Source organism: Peromyscus californicus, unplaced genomic scaffold, assembly GCF_007827085.1.
Source record: "Peromyscus californicus insignis strain IS unplaced genomic scaffold, ASM782708v3 Scaffold_8__1_contigs__length_139910024, whole genome shotgun sequence".
NCBI lineage: Eukaryota > Metazoa > Chordata > Mammalia > Rodentia > Cricetidae > Peromyscus > Peromyscus californicus.
This window is the reverse complement of record NW_026294606.1, coordinates 41,121,866-41,139,635: the sequence shown is the minus strand read 5'-3', so window position 1 is coordinate 41,139,635 and position 17,770 is coordinate 41,121,866. Positions and strand designations below refer to the sequence as shown.

The 17,770-nt window shown below is 43.2% G+C and overlaps 6 non-coding genes across 6 annotated transcripts; all 6 read right to left on the bottom strand.

The window, feature by feature from the left end:
- Window positions 1-4,063: 4,063 nt before the first annotated feature.
- On the bottom strand, window positions 4,064-4,135 carry Trnam-cau (transfer RNA methionine (anticodon CAU)). The gene has a single exon. It is a non-coding gene; the product is annotated as a tRNA-Met (tRNA).
- Window positions 4,136-6,128: 1,993 nt separating this feature from the next.
- On the bottom strand, window positions 6,129-6,200 carry Trnaq-cug (transfer RNA glutamine (anticodon CUG)). The gene has a single exon. It is a non-coding gene; the product is annotated as a tRNA-Gln (tRNA).
- Window positions 6,201-7,655: 1,455 nt separating this feature from the next.
- Window positions 7,656-7,727, bottom strand: Trnad-guc (transfer RNA aspartic acid (anticodon GUC)). Its single transcript has one exon. It is a non-coding gene; the product is annotated as a tRNA-Asp (tRNA).
- Window positions 7,728-9,454: 1,727 nt separating this feature from the next.
- Window positions 9,455-9,536, bottom strand: Trnas-aga (transfer RNA serine (anticodon AGA)). The gene has a single exon. It is a non-coding gene; the product is annotated as a tRNA-Ser (tRNA).
- A 4,426-nt stretch (window positions 9,537-13,962) lies between these two features.
- On the bottom strand, window positions 13,963-14,034 carry Trnad-guc (transfer RNA aspartic acid (anticodon GUC)). The gene has a single exon. It is a non-coding gene; the product is annotated as a tRNA-Asp (tRNA).
- A 501-nt stretch (window positions 14,035-14,535) lies between these two features.
- Window positions 14,536-14,617, bottom strand: Trnas-aga (transfer RNA serine (anticodon AGA)). Its single transcript has one exon. It is a non-coding gene; the product is annotated as a tRNA-Ser (tRNA).
- Window positions 14,618-17,770: the final 3,153 nt, after the last annotated feature.

Here is a 17,770-nt window from a genome sequence, read left to right as displayed (position 1 = left end):
TTCCTTCCTTTCTTTCTTTCTTTCTTTTCCTTTTCTTTCTTTACTCCTTCCTTCCTTCCTTCTTTCTTTTTTTTTTTTTTGAGACAGGGTATCTCTGTGTAGATCCAGCTGTTCTGGAATTCGCTCTGTAGACCAGGCTGGCCTCCAACAAAGAGATCCATCTGCCTGGCTAATTGTTTTTTTTAATTTCTTCTAGTGGATCATAGGTCATTTGCATTCAGCTTTTTTCTTATTTACATACTTCGAGTAACACATCCCTTTCAATGCAGCTATGTGTGGCTGGACAAAAAGTTCTGGAAGCATTAGCATCAATGTCATTTTTTTAAAAGATTTATTTATTTTTCTTTTCTTTCCCAAGACAAGGTTTCTCTGTGCCTTGGCTGTCCTGAAACTCGATTTGTAGATCAGGTTGGCCTCGAACTGACAGATATCCACTTGCCTCTGCCTCACAAGTGCTAGGACTAAAGGCATGCATCACTACACCCAACCAGTTTAAATATTTTTATTTATTTAATGTGCATCCGTATTTTGCCTATATGTATTTCCATATGAGGGTGTCAGATCCCTCAGGAACTGGAATTACAATTGTGAGCTGCCACGTGGGTGCTGGGGAATTGAACCTGGTTCCATTGGAAGAGCAGCCAGGAATCTTAACTGCTGAACCATCTCTCTAGACAGTTTACAAATTTGAATTTATACTCAGAATCAAATGTATTGTCAATAGGTATTAATATTACCTTTCATAACTATTAGTGCCAATTTGCTGTACAATTATCAAGGCTGAAGCTTGTTTTTTGTTTTTGTTTTTGTTTTTTTTTTAAGAGATTTGTTTCTGTCTTCAGGGCATGCCTTTAATGCCAGCACTTGGAAGGTAGAGGTGGAAGGGTCAGAAGTTCAAGGTCCTCCACTACAGAGCAAGCTTGAGGCCAGCCTTGGTTGTTTTGAGACCTTGAATTATATATAGAAAATGTTATAATTTCTAATATAATTATAAATATTAATAAATTATATATTAGCATATATATATGGTCCACTTACATAGAACTGATGACACACAGAAAAAAACAAGACAAGGAAATTCTGTTTCTACTTACACAACTTCCTGTTGGTGTTAATGATCAAAGAAAGAGGATTTTCTCCAGAATGTAATTTAGGCTATGTGGGAGCTGGGAGGAACAGTCTTGACGGACTGAACTTCAAACAGTGGAGCCCCTGATTTGATCTGTTTTGTGAAGGAAATCATCCCACCCCTGAAACTTTAGTCCTTATTGCGCACTGTTTGAAGTACCAATAATGCAAGACACTCCAGGTGTGCCAGGACCATCTTGTGACCAAAGTCAGGCTGTAAAGTTCTTTCAGAAAAACAACTCTGTAGACAACAGAAAACGATCGAAATTCTCTACAATGATTTATTCAAGGTCAAAGTACTTCTAGAAAACCACTATTCATTCTGATGTTTACTCTAGATACAGTGAAGACAACTATTTCATCTCAATGTTTATCCTAGATACAATGATTCTACTAGAATTCCACTACACTTTCTCATGTTTCTTCTTCTCAACACAGGAAAATATCAGAAACTGAGGGCACTTTCAGACCAGGGCTCTCACAATATGCTTTGAAAATGAACTAGATAGCCAGCCCTCTAACCGTGGGCTCTATTCTTTTCTACTAGACCTACAGGTGTCTCAGCTGAGTGTTCCAAATGTGAGGAACAACTCTGGGCAGTGGGGACGTACACCTTCAACCCCAGCACTGGAGAGGCAGGAAGATCTCTGAGTTCGAGGCCAGCTTGGTCTACAGAAAGAGTTCCTGGACAACCAGGGTTACACAGAGAAAAACCTGTCTAGAAAAAACAAAAATGTGAGGAACAAACATTCAGGAACCCTTTCCAAGGAAGCGAACTCACAGCACTGTTTTGACAAACCATGGGTGTAGGCATGGGTGCCCTTGTGACCTCCTAATTTACCACATTGAGGTTATAAATCATTAACAGTTCAAAGCCATTTCTTAAGCAGCTTCATGCTTCAGTTATACTTTGATACTTTTTAATCTCTTTAGTTATATTATGCAATATGAAATAAAAATTAAGATACTCTTGCACCCAGTGTTTTCTATGTCATGTTATTTTTTTCCTCAAAAATTATTCCTTTGCTTTGTGAGATATGTCTAAGGCTTCTTAGACATTTTTTAAAAAGGTTTACTTATTTATTATGTATACAGTGTTCTGCATGTACTCCTGCATGTCAGGTTGCTGGGAATTGACTTAGGTCCTCTGGAAAAGCAGCTAGTGCTCTTAACCTCTGAGTCAACTCTCCGGCCCCAGGATAGGATCTCTGTAGCCCTCAAACTCCATAATTAGCGATGATGACCTTTAATTCTTGGTCCTTCTTCATTGACTTGTTATAGTCCTCCTGCTTCTGCTTCCCAAGTGCTGTGATTACAGAGCATGGAAAATGTCATGTTCTTGGTGGCATATGGTGGAGCCCTTTGTAGGAAAAACAAGGTGAGCATTGGTTTTCTTTCTGTCCGTCTAGAAACATTAGACAGCATGCAGTAGTTAAGGGCTTACACTGCGGAGTCACATCAGAGTTTCCAGAATCAATTACTTCAACTGGGGGAGAGGGGATGGGGATGATGACAGGGTGGCAGGAAATGGGATCAGAAGTTCAAGGTCAGCCTCCACTACCACTACAGAGCAAGCTTAAGGACAGCTTGGGCTATCTGAGAATGTCTTTTTTCCCTCCTGAGACAAGGTTTCTCTGTGCTCTCCCTGTCCTGGAACTCACTTTATAGACCAGGCTGGCCTCAGCTCACAGAAATCTGCCTGTCTCTGCTCCCCAAGCACTGGGATTAAAGGCATCAGCCACCACCACCCTGTGAGACCTTTTTAAAAAAATAAAGGCTTGAATGACATAGAATTGATGACACTCAGAGTCAAGAGAAAAACAGTGGGTTCCTGTCACCCACGGACTATATAAATCATACACCCACATGTATATGATAACGGTGTTACAGGCTTATAATTCCAGCTATTTGGGAGACTGACAGAGAAGATATCAAGTTCAAGGTTTGTCTGGACTACAGAGTGAGTTGAAGTCAACCATAGGCAATTCAGTGAGTTTTGTCTCAAGATAAAAGTAAAACCAGGGCTGGGGATATAGTTCAATGGGCAGAGCATTTGCTCAGCAAGCACAAGGCTTTAGGTTCCATCTCCAAGTCCACAAAACACAGTGGTCACTCGTAAGACTAGAGGTGTTGACAAAGACTGAAGGTCATCAGAGGACCTGTAGATACATTTTCATGACGTCATTTCAAATGGGGAAGGCATTCTCAAGTCTTGAGTTCCCTCTTGGGAACAGGACTCAGAGCTATTTTCACAGATTGTTTCAGTGTGGAAGAATCTGTCTTCCTCTACTTCACATGGACCACCGAAGTCCCTTACACGTCTCCTCCCTCCTCCGACACTCCCATCCAGTTGCCCCTGCACCCCACTTCTGTCTCTCTCTTCTGCACAGCTCCTTCATTTTTCTCCCTTCCCTGCACACGGCCTCCCATCCTCCCCCTCTCCCCATCCTTTGGTTTCTGTCTTCTCTCTTCCTCCCCTATAATTTCCCACGGAACCCCTTTCTCCTCCTCTTCTCTCCCTCTAAAAGGCAAGGTAGAATCTCATTACCAAGTCTATACCGTGTCCACACATGGAGACATGTCTGATCAAGGTCGTGTTCTAGAAGTGCTTTCTCTCCACGTGTTGTCTTGCACTATTAAAAATCTAGAACTAGGAGACCAGGGCAGGATTGTCTTATGGCCAAAGCCAGCCTGGATTGCAGTGCATGGCTTCCTCAAAACAAATATCACCACCAAAGACAACAACTCGGTACTTGATGATGCAAGGTGTTTCAACAGTTAAAGAAAGGTGTCGTGTATTCTTCAAACATTGGCATCTCTACCGTAGTTATGCAAATTGTTTGTCTGGAAGATCAATAGACTCAGAGATCTTACCCATGAGAATTGGGATGCTGTTCTCGTTGGAAGTTGGTAATTGTTGGAAGAAAAACACTCGTAGCAGAGGATGGTTTCGATCCATCGACCTCTGGGTTATGGGCCCAGCACGCTTCCGCTGCGCCACTCTGCTGTCAAGCCTAATGGTTTTGAAGGTAGCATATAGCTTCACCAAACTTAGGTTTAATTCGTTATTTATTCTCTGGCCTTAGTACTCTCTTTTCCACCATCTTCACACTTTTTAAACTTAAGGTTTGTGGCTCCAGATCTGACTGAGACTGCCAAATGGACTCTCCTGTGTCGGAAACCAAGAGCTCAAAGACTGGATCAAGAACGACTTCCCTGGGTTTGGACGTTCTCGGAGTCGTTACCAGCATTCGTTTTTGCCGGCGAATGTCAGCTCTCCAGGGAAAGAATCCTACCAAGCTTTCCAAATTTTTAACAGTCGCATCCTTCCCACCAAAGTCGCCTCTTCTGGACTGTCTCCTCTTTTTCCTGCAAAACCCATTTCTCTCCGTCTTCCAGGCGCCTATTCCCATCAACTGGACAAATTACTACATGTCCAAGCTTCAGCTGAGCTCGCGGCTCGGGTCTGTAATCTAAGCACTCTGAGGTTGAGGGAGGAGGACTGTCTTGAGTCCCAAGCCAGAGCAGCCTACAAAGTAAGACCCTGATGTAAAAGAGAAACAAATATCTAAATAAATACACAATGAATAATGAGATTTATGTCACCATTAAATGTTTTAAATTACATTCTTAAAATTCCTAACATACAAAAGAAAACAATCTCTATACGAGTGATTTAATTATTTATTTTTGCCATTCTGGAAATTTGGGTCTCAGTTTTTCGGTCATATGGAAGCAGAAAGTGTTGACTAGTAGAATTTACGTCTGACACTTCCTTCCTTACGTCATAAGCAGGTTAGGTAGGATTTCAGATTCCCTGAACTTCTTCCTTGGAGGGACTCAATCCCAGCACCATACACAGGGTAAATTTGGTAAAGAAGAGTCGTAGGGTGAGGTTTTTGTTTAGAATTGGTCCCGTTTCTTTCTTTCTTTCTTTCTTTCTTTCTTTCTTTCTTTCTTTCTTTCTTTCTTCCTTTCTTTCTTTCCTTCTTTCTGTTCTCTCCCCCTTCCCCCCCCCCCGAATTTTTCCAAACTTCAGAATGTTTTGAGTCTAGTTAGGTATGATTTTGTAAAGTCACAGGCCCTAATGGATTACTAGTCCATCATTTTAATTACTCGCTACACAACGCACTTTTGTGTTTAAATAAAATAGCTGTCGTTAAATGTAGATTCCGTTTCAAGGTTTAACCAGAAGATAGAATGCTTGCAGCGGCATTTTCTACTTCTTGTTCTTTAGTTGACTATGGTGCTAACGCAGGAAACCAGCAGCTACCTTGTATCCTCAGGACCAGACAGACTACTCCTTGCCTTGATGAGCTGCTAAAATGAAACCAGCTAGCCCAGAGTGGCGGCCCAAGCATGCTGTCTCAGACTGTCTCTTAGGATGGGACCAACCAATGGGTTCATCAGAAGATGAATGGACAAAGAAAATATGGTGCAGAAACACTATGAAGTTTAATTTCTATAATAAATAAATATGAAACCATGCCTATTGCAGGGAAATGTATGAAACTGCAGATATTTTAAGTGAAATAAGCCAGACTCAGAACGACAAAACAAAAACAATTTTGTTTTTTAAGTATGCACACATGTTTATATGTATAGATATATGTGTGTGTTATGTCATTAAAGTAGAAAGGCGGACCATCAGAGAAAGTAGAGATCTTGGAGGGTGGGTAACAGAATACGTGACATGGAAGAAGCAGTATTTGGGGTGGTTGAGGTAAGTGGAGGGCAGGAGGGATGAGGAAGAGGGATGAATAAGAACAAAGTAGAATGATGTCTGTACAAAAACGATATAATGAAACTGATTATTTCGAATGCTAACTTTAAGAATTAATGAGGCCCTCTAATTGTGTATGTGCGTCGGGGGAGAACAGGTAGAAGTACTAGGAACCAGAAGGTAGGAGAAATAGTCTGTTGTTGTGAATATATAAGGATTTAGAGCTAGGATTATTTTGTGGATTTAAAGACTTTGCTCTACAAAGGAAAAATAAACTAGGTCCCACCGAGATTTGAACTCGGATCGCTGGATTCAGAGTCCAGAGTGCTAACCATTACACCATGGAACCTCACGTATGCAGTCCCTGGACTGCTATCTGATGAGGTATAGTTGTTCCGTTGAAGAATTCGGATTGCTACAGTAAAAAGAATTTAAATCTTCATTTTAGGTTTTGCTATCCTTCGCTGAGGCCCACCTTCCTTCTCAGCTGTGCTCTGGGCTCTTCCTGCAAAGTGGAAGCAGAAATCGCTCCAGACAGGTAAAGCTGACCTGAGTCCCCAATCTCCAACGACCCCAGCCTTCGAACATGATCTGAGGACCCAGCAGGGCACGGATGGCTTCACCCTCGAATCTGAGGCTGTGCAGTAGCCTTTGAGGACTCCGGAGCATTTGTCTTGTCCCCAGTTTAAGGGACAATTGTGGAAGTTTACTTCCATCGTGTTCAATTTACTTCTTAGGGGTTGAGAGGTTCCAGGTCTTGGGAAGGCTCCACCTCTTGGCAAGCTAAGAGTAAAACACATGAAGAGTTCCAATATGCAGGGTGTGGTGGCGCAGGCCTGTAATCTTGCATGCAGGAGAATTGTTGCTAGTTCAAGATCAACAAGGGCTAGAGAAAGTTTGAGTGTAAGTTTGTGTGTCTATATCTCGCTGATAAAGCTTTGACTTTCTCTTCTGGTATTTCAACTGTTTTAATTTTCATGTTCTACAAGGACTAAGGGAGCCTCCTATCATATTTGTTGGGATATTCTCTTTTGGAAAACCCATCGAAATATTTTGCCTCTTTTCCTTTTCCATGGGAGGTAGTGACTTTTTTTTTTTTTTTTTTTTTTTTTTTCTGCTGTGGAAATCGTTGTATACACAAAGTCTCCATGGAGTCGTATCCGAGTTGCCTTTCAGAGGTAATATGCTACTTTTCATCATTCCATGTGCATTTTACCTGGGTTTGTTTTTGATGTGATTAATATACTTCTATGCTGATAGCCAGTTGAAACACTCATTTCTGAATTTCACTCATTGGAATTCCTAGTGCAAAGCAGAGCCACATTTGTTTTAAATCAAGTGACTGCATGAGTAGATCCACTTAGGATGTGTTTATTTTCCACTGATCTGTGAATTTCCCTAAGCAGGAGCCACGCATTGTTCGCTGTGACTTTATGGTAGTTGTGTTCCACTCCAAAAGCTATTCTTTCTGTTCATTGTTTTATGGGCATTTATAAACGAACACATAAATTTCTGAAGTATTTGAGAACTTGATCAGGTAACCCAGACTAGACTGCTGCATCGAGCACAGTGGTCTACACGGTTGTCGGTGGGTTTTGGTGACTTCAGCGAAGCCGGGCCACACGTTCACCCTTCTGTATTGTAGGTTCTCTGTGCTTTGCAGAGGGTTTTCTAAGGTCTGCACTACTTAGATTCTTCTTTGCTTCTGTTAGAGTAGCCGTGGCTTTAACACTGCAGAAGGACTGAAGGACAGAAGGAGCTGTAGTACGTTGTTCTACAGCTCTGTTAAAAGTAGAGCTCCAGCCTCCTTGTCGGGGAATCGAACCCCGGTCTCCCGCGTGACAGGCGGGGATACTCGCCACTATACTAACAAGGAAGACGGTATAGGGGCTTCTTGTCTACATTACATAAAGTTAAGCATGACTTGACCCTATTTGTCAGCGCTCATGCCTTTAGGAAAGAATACACCAAAGCCAAGGATAAATTTCAAAATATCCCTATAATGTAGAATCCCAGCCTAGGAAACAGGCTGGTAAGTTTGGTCAAGAGTTCCACGCAGATGATTTTGTCCACACCTTTTTTCCTCTGTAATTCCAGATATTGTAATTACCCTGAATTGGTGGGGAAAAAAAGTGTAACTGTGCAATTTGCCGTTAGAAGACTCCAATGAACCAGATTCTATCATCTTAACCACAATCATAAATTTTCAAATATTTTTATTGTTACATGATAGAGATGAAGGAGCGAAAATCATGTTCAAGGACTGTCTAATGTACAAAGTCAGATTCTTTAGTGGCATGCGATTTTTTAGGATAAAAGATGATTTGATTAAAAAACAAACAACAACCCCCGCCCCCAAGACTCAAAGACCTCCACGCCACCTGAACAATCAAATACAGTATGAGAAGCCTGGCGTGGTGCTCATACCTGTAAATGCCAGCACTCCTGAGGCTGAGGCAGGAGGATTATGTGGAGTACAAGGCCAGCCTGGGCTGCACAGTGAGGCTCTCAAAAAACTGTAATAGAGGCTAGAGAGATGGCTCAGTGCTTAAAAGCTCACCACAGTCTTTTTTCGACCTCTTAAGTGCTGTAATTAAACTTAATACCTGCTTTTAAAGTTTTTATTTTTAATTATGTTTATGCATAGGTGTGCCAGGGAGGAGGCGTGCACATGAGTACAATTGCCCACAGTGTTCAGAATAGGACATTGGATTCCCCAAGAACTGGAGTTTCAGGGTGTTGTGAGCCGTCCGATGGGAGTTCTGGAAACTGAAACCAGGTCCTCTCTCCAGCCCTTAATATCTGCTTTAAAAAAAAAAAAATGTTGCTGAGCATGGGGGCACATATCTTTAAGCCCAGCTCTTGGGAGGCAAAGGGAGGCGGATCTCTGTGAGTGCCAAGCAGTCTGCATAGCATTTCGGCCATCTGGTTTGGTTTTGTTTTTTTAACCCAACCAGGCACTATGTTTTTTAATATATTAGTATGTGTTCCCCTATAACTGGGAAAGAAGGGTCCGATTCCCAGATGAGGTGTCGGATACACTCCTTGTACTTTCTGAAGCAGCGTCGGCGGGAGGCTCTTCTCTCAGCTCTGCTGAGTAGTGGCTGGCTGGTTTGGTTAGCTTTGACTTCCTGCTTAGACAAGACCTACAAGCAGGGCGTTTTAGGGCGGAGTCATTGCAAGCATGGCATTGAGGGAAAGCATCGCACGGGACTTTAGTTTTCTGAACTATCTTTGTGACCTCTCAAAGTAGGTAGAGAGGCCGCTTTTCCTCTCCTTTCTTCTCTTTCCTTTCCTTCTGTTGCTGGATTGAACCTAAGGACTCGCTTTTACCGGGTTACCTGAAGATGGGATTTCAAAGGCTGGAAAGGAGACGCTTCCGTCAGAGAAAAGATGGTCTGTCTGGTTTTAGGCAAAACAAAACATCAACAACAAATTGGACAAAAATCTCTCCACACTGGCAATCCAAGAACTACCCCCTAAATTAGCCCTGCATCTTGCATCTTGCACCTTGCACCGTAGAGGCACATATGGAATCTAGTTCAGCAATTGAGATACACTTTCAACCCTTAAAACGCACAGGAGGGAGCCAAAGAAAACACCCGTAGTCGGCAGGATTCGAACCTGCGCGGGGAGACCCCAATGGATTTCTAGTCCATCGCCTTAACCACTCGGCCACGACTACAAACAATGACAGACGGCTGGTTGATAGAAATTCGTGGCAAGTGATTTGTTGAAACCTGGTGTCCTCGTGGTAAGTAGTAGGGCAGGGTCTTCTGCTGCGCGTCGGAGTCCACGGCCTGTGGAAGCCGTGAGGAGAATTGCTTCCGTGGGTTTCTGTTCCAGACTCAGGGCAAGGAAAGGCATGGAAAGCCTCCTCGTTTTCGTGCTGCTCTTACGCTTTACTTTGATGTTTTAGTCAGATGCAGGTGTGTTTCCGCGCAGCCCACTTCCGGCACTTCTAGGTGTTCATTCCACCGGCCGACCCACCCCCATCCCACACTCCTAGTTTAACCAACTCCGCCAAAGCTTCTTTTTCCACCCACTTTTTAAAAGATTGAGCCCGGCGGTGGTGGTGCACGCCTTTAATCCCAGCACTGGGAGGCAGAGGTAGGTGGATCTCTGTGAGTTCAGCCAAGATTGAATCTTACTCTGTAGCCCAGGATGGCCTTGAACTCACGATGATTACAGTAACGAAGGAGCAACGAAAATAATTTTGTGGCGGGGGGGGTCACCATAACATGAAGAACTGTATTCAAGGGTCGGAACATGAGGAAGGTGGAGAACCACTGGGCTAAGACCAGCAACACCTGCAGGGCCGGTAGGGCCGATGGCCAACAGTCAACGTTAACAGATGACAAAGCAGGTGAAAGACAGAGCATGGCTGCTTTCCTGAAGGAGCAACAGGTGGACGGTCTCATCTCCCCGTTTTAGCTTTGGAGACGTGCACAGAACGTGTGCGGCCGGCATTGGCTCAACTTGTGATACGCCCAGAGAATGAACTAATCTTAATCGAAATGACCTCAGTCTTTGGACAGTTTCTGCTGTGTCCTATAAAAAGCCCCTAGACAATTAGCTCAACTTTTTTTTTTTCTCCCATTCTCTTGGAGGCTTGGCTTGCTTTCCAAAGCTCCTCTTTCTGCAAGAGGTCTTTTGTTGGTTGCTTGTTTTTGGTTTTGAGATGGTCTCATGATGTAGCTCTGGCTGGCCTCAAACTGCCTCTGCCTCCCCAATTCTAGGATTAATGGCATGCGCTACCGTGTCTAACTGCCAGAGACCTACTTCCGCAGGGAGGTTCAGGTCCTGTAGACGACGTGTGGAGTCGGCAGGGAGATAGAGGGAGGAGATGGACACAAACTGAGAGTGAATCAGGTGGCTGCCAGCAGCCTTTAACTGAGGAAAGATTATACCTTTTATACTGTATAGTTGCACACAGGATTAAACAAGGGGTTTGTGAGCTGGGGTGTGGTTTGAGATTAGGAGTTGAGCATTGACCTTGACAATAGGCACCAGCCATATGTTAATGGAAGGGCCACAGATTCCTCTAGTTAGAGATAAGAATGACTGCCTTACCTAGCAGGAGCTTTCCTCAAGCCCTCAAGGGTATGGAGATCCTTATCCAAATGCCGGACCTTGGGAAAAGAACTTCCAGAGAGCAGACAGTATACCATTTCTTGTCTTACTACATGGGCCTGTTCCCCGCATAAGGTTCCCAAAAGGGAAGGTCCTGGTGTCTTACTCTTTTCCCATTATACAGTACCACTCTGATTTCTCTGTATTTATTAACTGAACTCTTGCCTTTAATGGCCTCAGGCTCTGGATCTGAATCGTAGGCATTTCATCCTTGGGATCAGGTGTGTCTAGTAAATCTCTAACTTTCCTGTTCTTGGTGTAATTAGGAGGACACAATGGAATTCCTGGTTCCATAGTGGTGGGGATTTTTTTTCCAAAGAATTATTTTGCTTAGAGAGGCTACCATTGTTCACATTTTTATCCTTTACCAAAGCCCACACAAAAGTTCCCAAAGGGAAAGGCATTAATATTGAGCATCATTAAAAATGAAAGTCAAGCCGGGCGGTGGTGGCGCACGCCTTTAATCCCAGCACTCGGGAGGCAGAGGCAGGCGGATCTTTGTGAGTTCGAGGCCAGCCTGGTCTACAGAGCGAGATCCAGGAACGGCGCAAAGCTACACAGAGAAACCCTGTCTCGAAAAACCAAAAAAAAAAAAAAAAAAAAAAAAAAAAGAAAGTCAAAAGGTGCTGGAGAAGCGTGGTCTGCAGTGTGGAAATGCTGGCACTTTGTCAAGCAGCAGTGATTGCCATGTGGTTCACACCACCTATCCCTGCAATAAGGCTTTAATCTTCGTCTTGTCAGTTTTCTTTCTACAATAAACACTGCTTTTTAAGCTCACCCTTCCATCTTTGAGACAGAAGAACCCTGAGTGCAGCCACTGGCTGAGTCAATGTTTTGTGTGACCCTGAGCATCCAGCACTCTTGAAATGAAAGCCTTTGCCCTTAAGGACATTCTGTCTTCTCCCATCTGGTCATGACATTTAAGGTGAACTACGTATGGGTGCTGTAGTCGTTAGTCATAGCGTGTCTCACTTCTGTGACCTACAGTCTTGACAAGCACATAACATTTTAGTGAACTTTCTAAAGCAGCACAGGTCACGGTAAACACCTTGGGACTGACAAGTTTGAGTGAGTCCAGCAGACCAGTTTGGTGCTCTTTAGTGTCCGGCCTGTGGTTGATTGAGAGAAATATTCATTTGATGTATGTTGAAAATAGATGACTCAGAGTGCAGACTCCGAATAGCAAGAATTGTGGACAACTTTGGACAGTTTGGTCCTATGACTAATGGGTGCCAAACAGATACAGAACAGAATAAAACACAGAATGCTCCAACAGCAATTCACATTTCTTAAGCAGGTTTCAGAACTTGCTGCTGTTGGACTGGTACACCTTGAGAACCAGTGTTCCACGGCATACTATACCTTCTAGATGTGAAATTAGCCAAACAGTCTTTGTTCCCGTATATTCTCAGAAAATCCCACCGTATCCATGACAATGCTTTTGAACACAATAACACAATGGGAAACACCTTATTTGCACATTGGGAAACTTTAGGTAGGTCACACCTAGAACCCTAACAGCAAAGGTGTCAGCAAAGTGTTTCAAATTTCTAGTCCAGGAGGACTCACTTGAAGGTGGAAATGGATGATTCATGCCAGTCTATATACTGTGCAGACACTGAGGCTAAAATGTCCTTCCAAAAGGGCCTCTTCTCAAATATTTCCAAATGTCAGTGTTGCCCAGAGTGTAGGCGGAGCAACACCATGATTGGAAGAGACTCTACTGTGACACCAGTTTATCAGTCGTTTCCTCCAGGAGGTTCTCTGTCTGCTAGGCTTCTTATTGTGTATAGTCGGTTTCTTGTTCACAATGTATTCTTGGCTGGTTCGCAGTTTGTGCTCTGTAGACCAGGCTGATCTGGAACTCATAGATACTCTTGTCTCTGCCCAGGGTTGAAGGCATTGAAGGTGTGCACTACCACCCTCAGCACTTAAAGTTCTTAAGAACTGGCAAGATAACTTACAGAGCAAGGGCACCTGCCACCTAAGCCGAAAGATCTGAGTTCGATCCCCAGAAGACAACATACCCTTCTCAAACTGTCCTCTGGCCTCCACATGCACACTGTAACATGGAATGGATTTTAAAAATTAACAAAGGTTTGTTGTAACTCATTAGTTATAAAAATTCAGACAGAAATGTTTCAATGCAGAGAATTCCTGATATCGTTCATAACATCCCTCTTGTCAACATACTTAGCATATTATCATATTTTCTTTTCTCTCTCATGCTCTGATAGACACGTATATATTTTCTGAACTATTTGAGGTAGTTTGAAGATACTTACCCTTTAATGCATATGTATTTTTTTATATGCATGCATTGCCTTAAAACATTGATATATAGGCATTGAACAATGAATACAAGTAGGAACTAACAATGACATAATAATCAGCAGACTTTATCCAGATTTCACCAATTGTCCCCCAGATGACCTGTATATCGAGAGAAAAAGGTCCAGGTCATGTATGGCTTTCAGCTGTGTAACATGCAGTTTTTGTGTTTTGTTATATTGCCACTGTTAAAAGAATACGACTCAGCTATTTTGTAGAATGTTTCTTAGTTTGTCTGATGTTTCCTATAACTAGGCTACACATTTTTGCCAGGAATATCAAGATTATGGCATTGGGCTCTGTTAGTACATATGCTCAGGAGGTACATGCCATTTACTGGTACATGCCATTTACTGGTCCAACACAGACTAATCTCTTGGTTACTGTATTTATCTATCTCTTGGTAGAGTTTATATGTGTAGCTAATCCTTGTGATTTCTACAGCTTACTGTTTTGTAGTACTTCTTTAGTTTTGAAGAATTCTATGAAAGAAAGAAAGAGAGAGAGAGAGAGAGAGAGAGAGAGAGAGAGAGAGAGAGAGGAAGAAAGAAAGGAAGGAAGGAAGGAAGAAAGAGAGAAAGAAAAATAGTTAACTATGAGAAGGTCAAAGTTTTGGAAAGGGCCTTTTACTTAAAAATTGACATGCTCTCCCCGTCGGGGAATCGAACCCCGGTCTCCCGCGTGACAGGCGGGGATACTCACCACTATACTAACGAGGAAGAGATGGGAGCTGGCTCTCAGGGACTGTACAGGAAGTTTCTGAGGTTCCTGCATCCTACGTGCGCGCTTGTGTTTCTGGTACTTACCACACACCACGGACTCGGCCCGGGTGCCTAGTGTAGCTTGTTCGCTGCGCACGCTACCTGAGCTGCGCCTGCGTGATGGGACGGCAGGCGCCAAGAGCCTTAAATAGAAAAAAGAAAAACAAAGTCCTGTTTCACTGCCTTTGTTGTGCACTAGTTCCTGTGGAATTACAAACAACCGAGTCCCCGAAGCTTCAAACTAAGCATGTTGTGAGATCGGAAATGAGGACTGGACCCGGATCCGTGCTTCCCTGAGGAGGAAGAGTCAGCGGAGAATGTGCCACCTAAAAAAATAGAAAACCGAGTACTGGAGAACCTGTCGCTGAACTCATGGAGGAGACAGAAGAGCGAAGTGCTAGATGGGAAAATCCTCGTGCTGGAGTAAATAGGGAAATTAAATTCGGATTTAAAATGTCCCGTAGTCGGCAGGATTCGAACCTGCGCGGGGAGACCCCAATGGATTTCTAGTCCATCGCCTTAACCACTCGGCCACGACTACATGAACGAGTTCCTGTACTTGAAATCCATAAAGGTAAATCCTCGTGCCCTCTATGAAGCAAGATTGAAAGAAAAAGCAGTTTGCCAGATTTGAAAAAGAGGAAGAGAACCCTCCAAAGCGTAAGGGAGATACTAAAGGCTGGAATCTCTTTATATCCTCGGAAAGGAGAGGGTGCCAAGAGGAGCCCTAGCAGCGTCTTCGGACAACTGGAGGTTTCACTTCCCTCACCAGAACCCAGGTGACCTCACAAAGCCCTGTTAGGCCAAGTGTGGTGGCTCATTCCTGTGTCCCAGGACTGGTATTGAGGCAAGACGACTGTCGTCAGTTTGGGGTCAACCTGGCTATATGGTGTACATACATGTTTTGTCTAAACAAAAATCAAGTGCAATCAGACTTCGTTAACCCAGGGCTAGGTACTGCTATTTTTCTGACCCCTTAATCAAACATCCGATTTTAATAATTTACAGAAAGCATTAAAAAGGGTATTAAAAAAGACTTAAGCCCAATTAAAAAAATAACATTCTCCATTCTTTAGAGAATGCTAAACAGGTGGGCGATGGGGGTGCCTGCCTTTAATCCCAGCACTTCGGAGGCAGAAACAGGAGGCTATCTGAGTTCAAAGGCCAGCCTGGTCTACAGAGTTCGTTCCAGGACAGAAGAAACCCTGGCTTTAAAAAAAGGAAAGAAAAAAAAAAGCTCAACAGTGCCCTGGGGGACAGTTGGGTCTCCCAACTGTCTCACTTGGAATTCTCGGCTAAATATTTAAATTCTATTTTCCACCCAACAGTGTAACACAGCCAACCAAATGCCTGTTCCTTCATCAAAAGGATCACCATCCCCTCGGCTTCTAATCACCTGTCCTCCGTTTCTGACCTTACAGGAAGCACCTTTAACATTCATATATTTCTACACGAACAGACTTGGGGAGAGGAGCACAGTTTTAGATTTATAGAAAAAAAATCAGTGGAAAATACAGTTCCAGTATACTCCATTTCTCCTCTTCCCCCAGTTTCCTTATTGTTAACATCTTGTTTTCCTATGGCACATTTGTTATCATTGATAAGCCAGTAACAGCAAATTACTATTAACACTGCAGTTTACATTAGGGCTTGCTCAATGCTGTATGTACATTCTTTGGCATTAGTATTTGTCAAAAACTATTATGTTTCAACCTCCTCCCCTTGCTCAACCTTCTCCCCAAATCCCTGGCAGTCAGTGGTTTTTACTTGCTCTTTGCTTTTTTATTTTTAATGTTATATAGATGGAATCATACTGTATGCAGCCTTTTTCAGAGTGACTCATTTTACTCAGTAGCATCCATCTGATGCCCCCCCCACACCCCCGGTAGCTTGGTAACTTATTTCTGTTAATTGCTGAATAATATTCCACGAACCATATATCCAACAGTTTGTTCATTCTTGTCCTGTTACTACAAACATACACAGAAGTCTTTCGATGTCAGTTTTCTATTCCTTTGAGGAAATACTAAGGAGCAGAATTATTGGAGAGAAGTTAATAGTATGAATAGTTTTTATAAGAAATTGCCAAACTGTCCTCCAAAATGGATGTATCAGTTTGCATTCCTGCTGTCAGGGAAGGAGAGGGAGGTCCTCTTGTCCCACTTTCTTGTCAATGTCCTAGATCTTGAGCATTCTGGTCATGGTATACCCTTGTTTTAATACGCATTTCCCTGAAACTAAGATGTAGAGTTCTTTTCACATCTCTGTCTTCTGTAAATATCTTTGCTGAGGTGTTTAAAGTTTTGGGGTTTGTTATTGAGCATTGTTAAGAATAAACCTATTTTTATTTTGGTTCTAGACTACACAAAAACTACCACTGTCCCTCTGGTGCAAATTGTTGGGAGAATTCCTGCAGAGCTGCAGCTGGTTTGTTTCTGGAGTGTTAGCATCTAGCTTTGGTCTGCCTTTTGTGATTGCTTCTGTCTTAAGTCCCATCTGAGAATTTCCTAGGGGTTCAAAGCCTATGCAAACTTGGTTGAGAGACAACCCAGACAACTGTGGTATTCCTTAACTGAGAATGTGCATTTGGCGTTGTCCCTTTGTGGGGTGTGGGGCGTTTACCCACCAACCCCACAGCTTCCCAGAGTTTTCTTGAGTGTGAGCAGCAGGAAATATTAGATAGAAGGATTTATATTGCGGAGAATCTTGCGGAGATAAACAGATAGAAAATAAAGGATAGCCTCGAGAGGGCCTGGAACCTATTTCAACCGGCTCTGACTATCTCTGCCCCAGGGTATTTATAGAGACGCCAAGGGGTGGAGCAAAAGACCTCCTCCCCCAGCACAGCCAAGTGCAGACCATCTCAGACACCTGCACTCAGGCCCGTGGTCCTATTCATCCTCTATGCGGACCTGCTGGGTAAAGCCACGAGGAACCTGAAAACGGGCTCCCACAGTAGGGCTAACTTAGATAAGAGGTTTTGGTATACAGAATTGACTTGCTAAAGGTGTGAATTGTTTAACAAAAGGGCCCTTTGCTAAGCTACAGTGAGTCAGTCTGGAGAGACTGGTTCCCCTGCCGCTTGAAAGGCTAATTTCATCTTTAAGGTGCCTCTGTGTCTTGATTGCATGGACCCGCGTGAACCCTCCCCTGATATACAACAACAAATACTTTAATAGGCAAGTGTTTTCAAATACCATCTCCCAGTCTGTGGGTTTTTCATTCTAGTCTTCGCCTTTGACTCTTGTTCTATTGGTGACAATATGTAATCTCTTAGATGGCTGTAGCTCTCTGTCATGCTCCCCACTTCCATCCGAGCCAGCACTAGACCTTAATGGACACAGCATCCACCTTTTCAAAACAATTTAGTTTAAATTATACAACTCAAGAATCCTTCTAGCTCCTACTCATCATCAAATTCCAAAGTCACTTTCATATTTCCAGGTTTTTATTTCAGCAGAACCCCATTTCCAGGACTAAAATCTGTGTGGTGGTGTTCCTAGCCAGCAAACAAGGAAGCTAATGTTAGAAGTCTGGTCTGAAGCACTCTTCACCCATGACTGTAGTCTCCCTTGTGGAGATGAAGTGTATCCTGAGTTTAAGAACACTGGCTATGTGTGTGGCTCCTTGGTAGAGCGCCTCCCTGGCATGCTCGAGGCACTAGGTTCCACCCTAGTGCGAGCAGAACAAAACG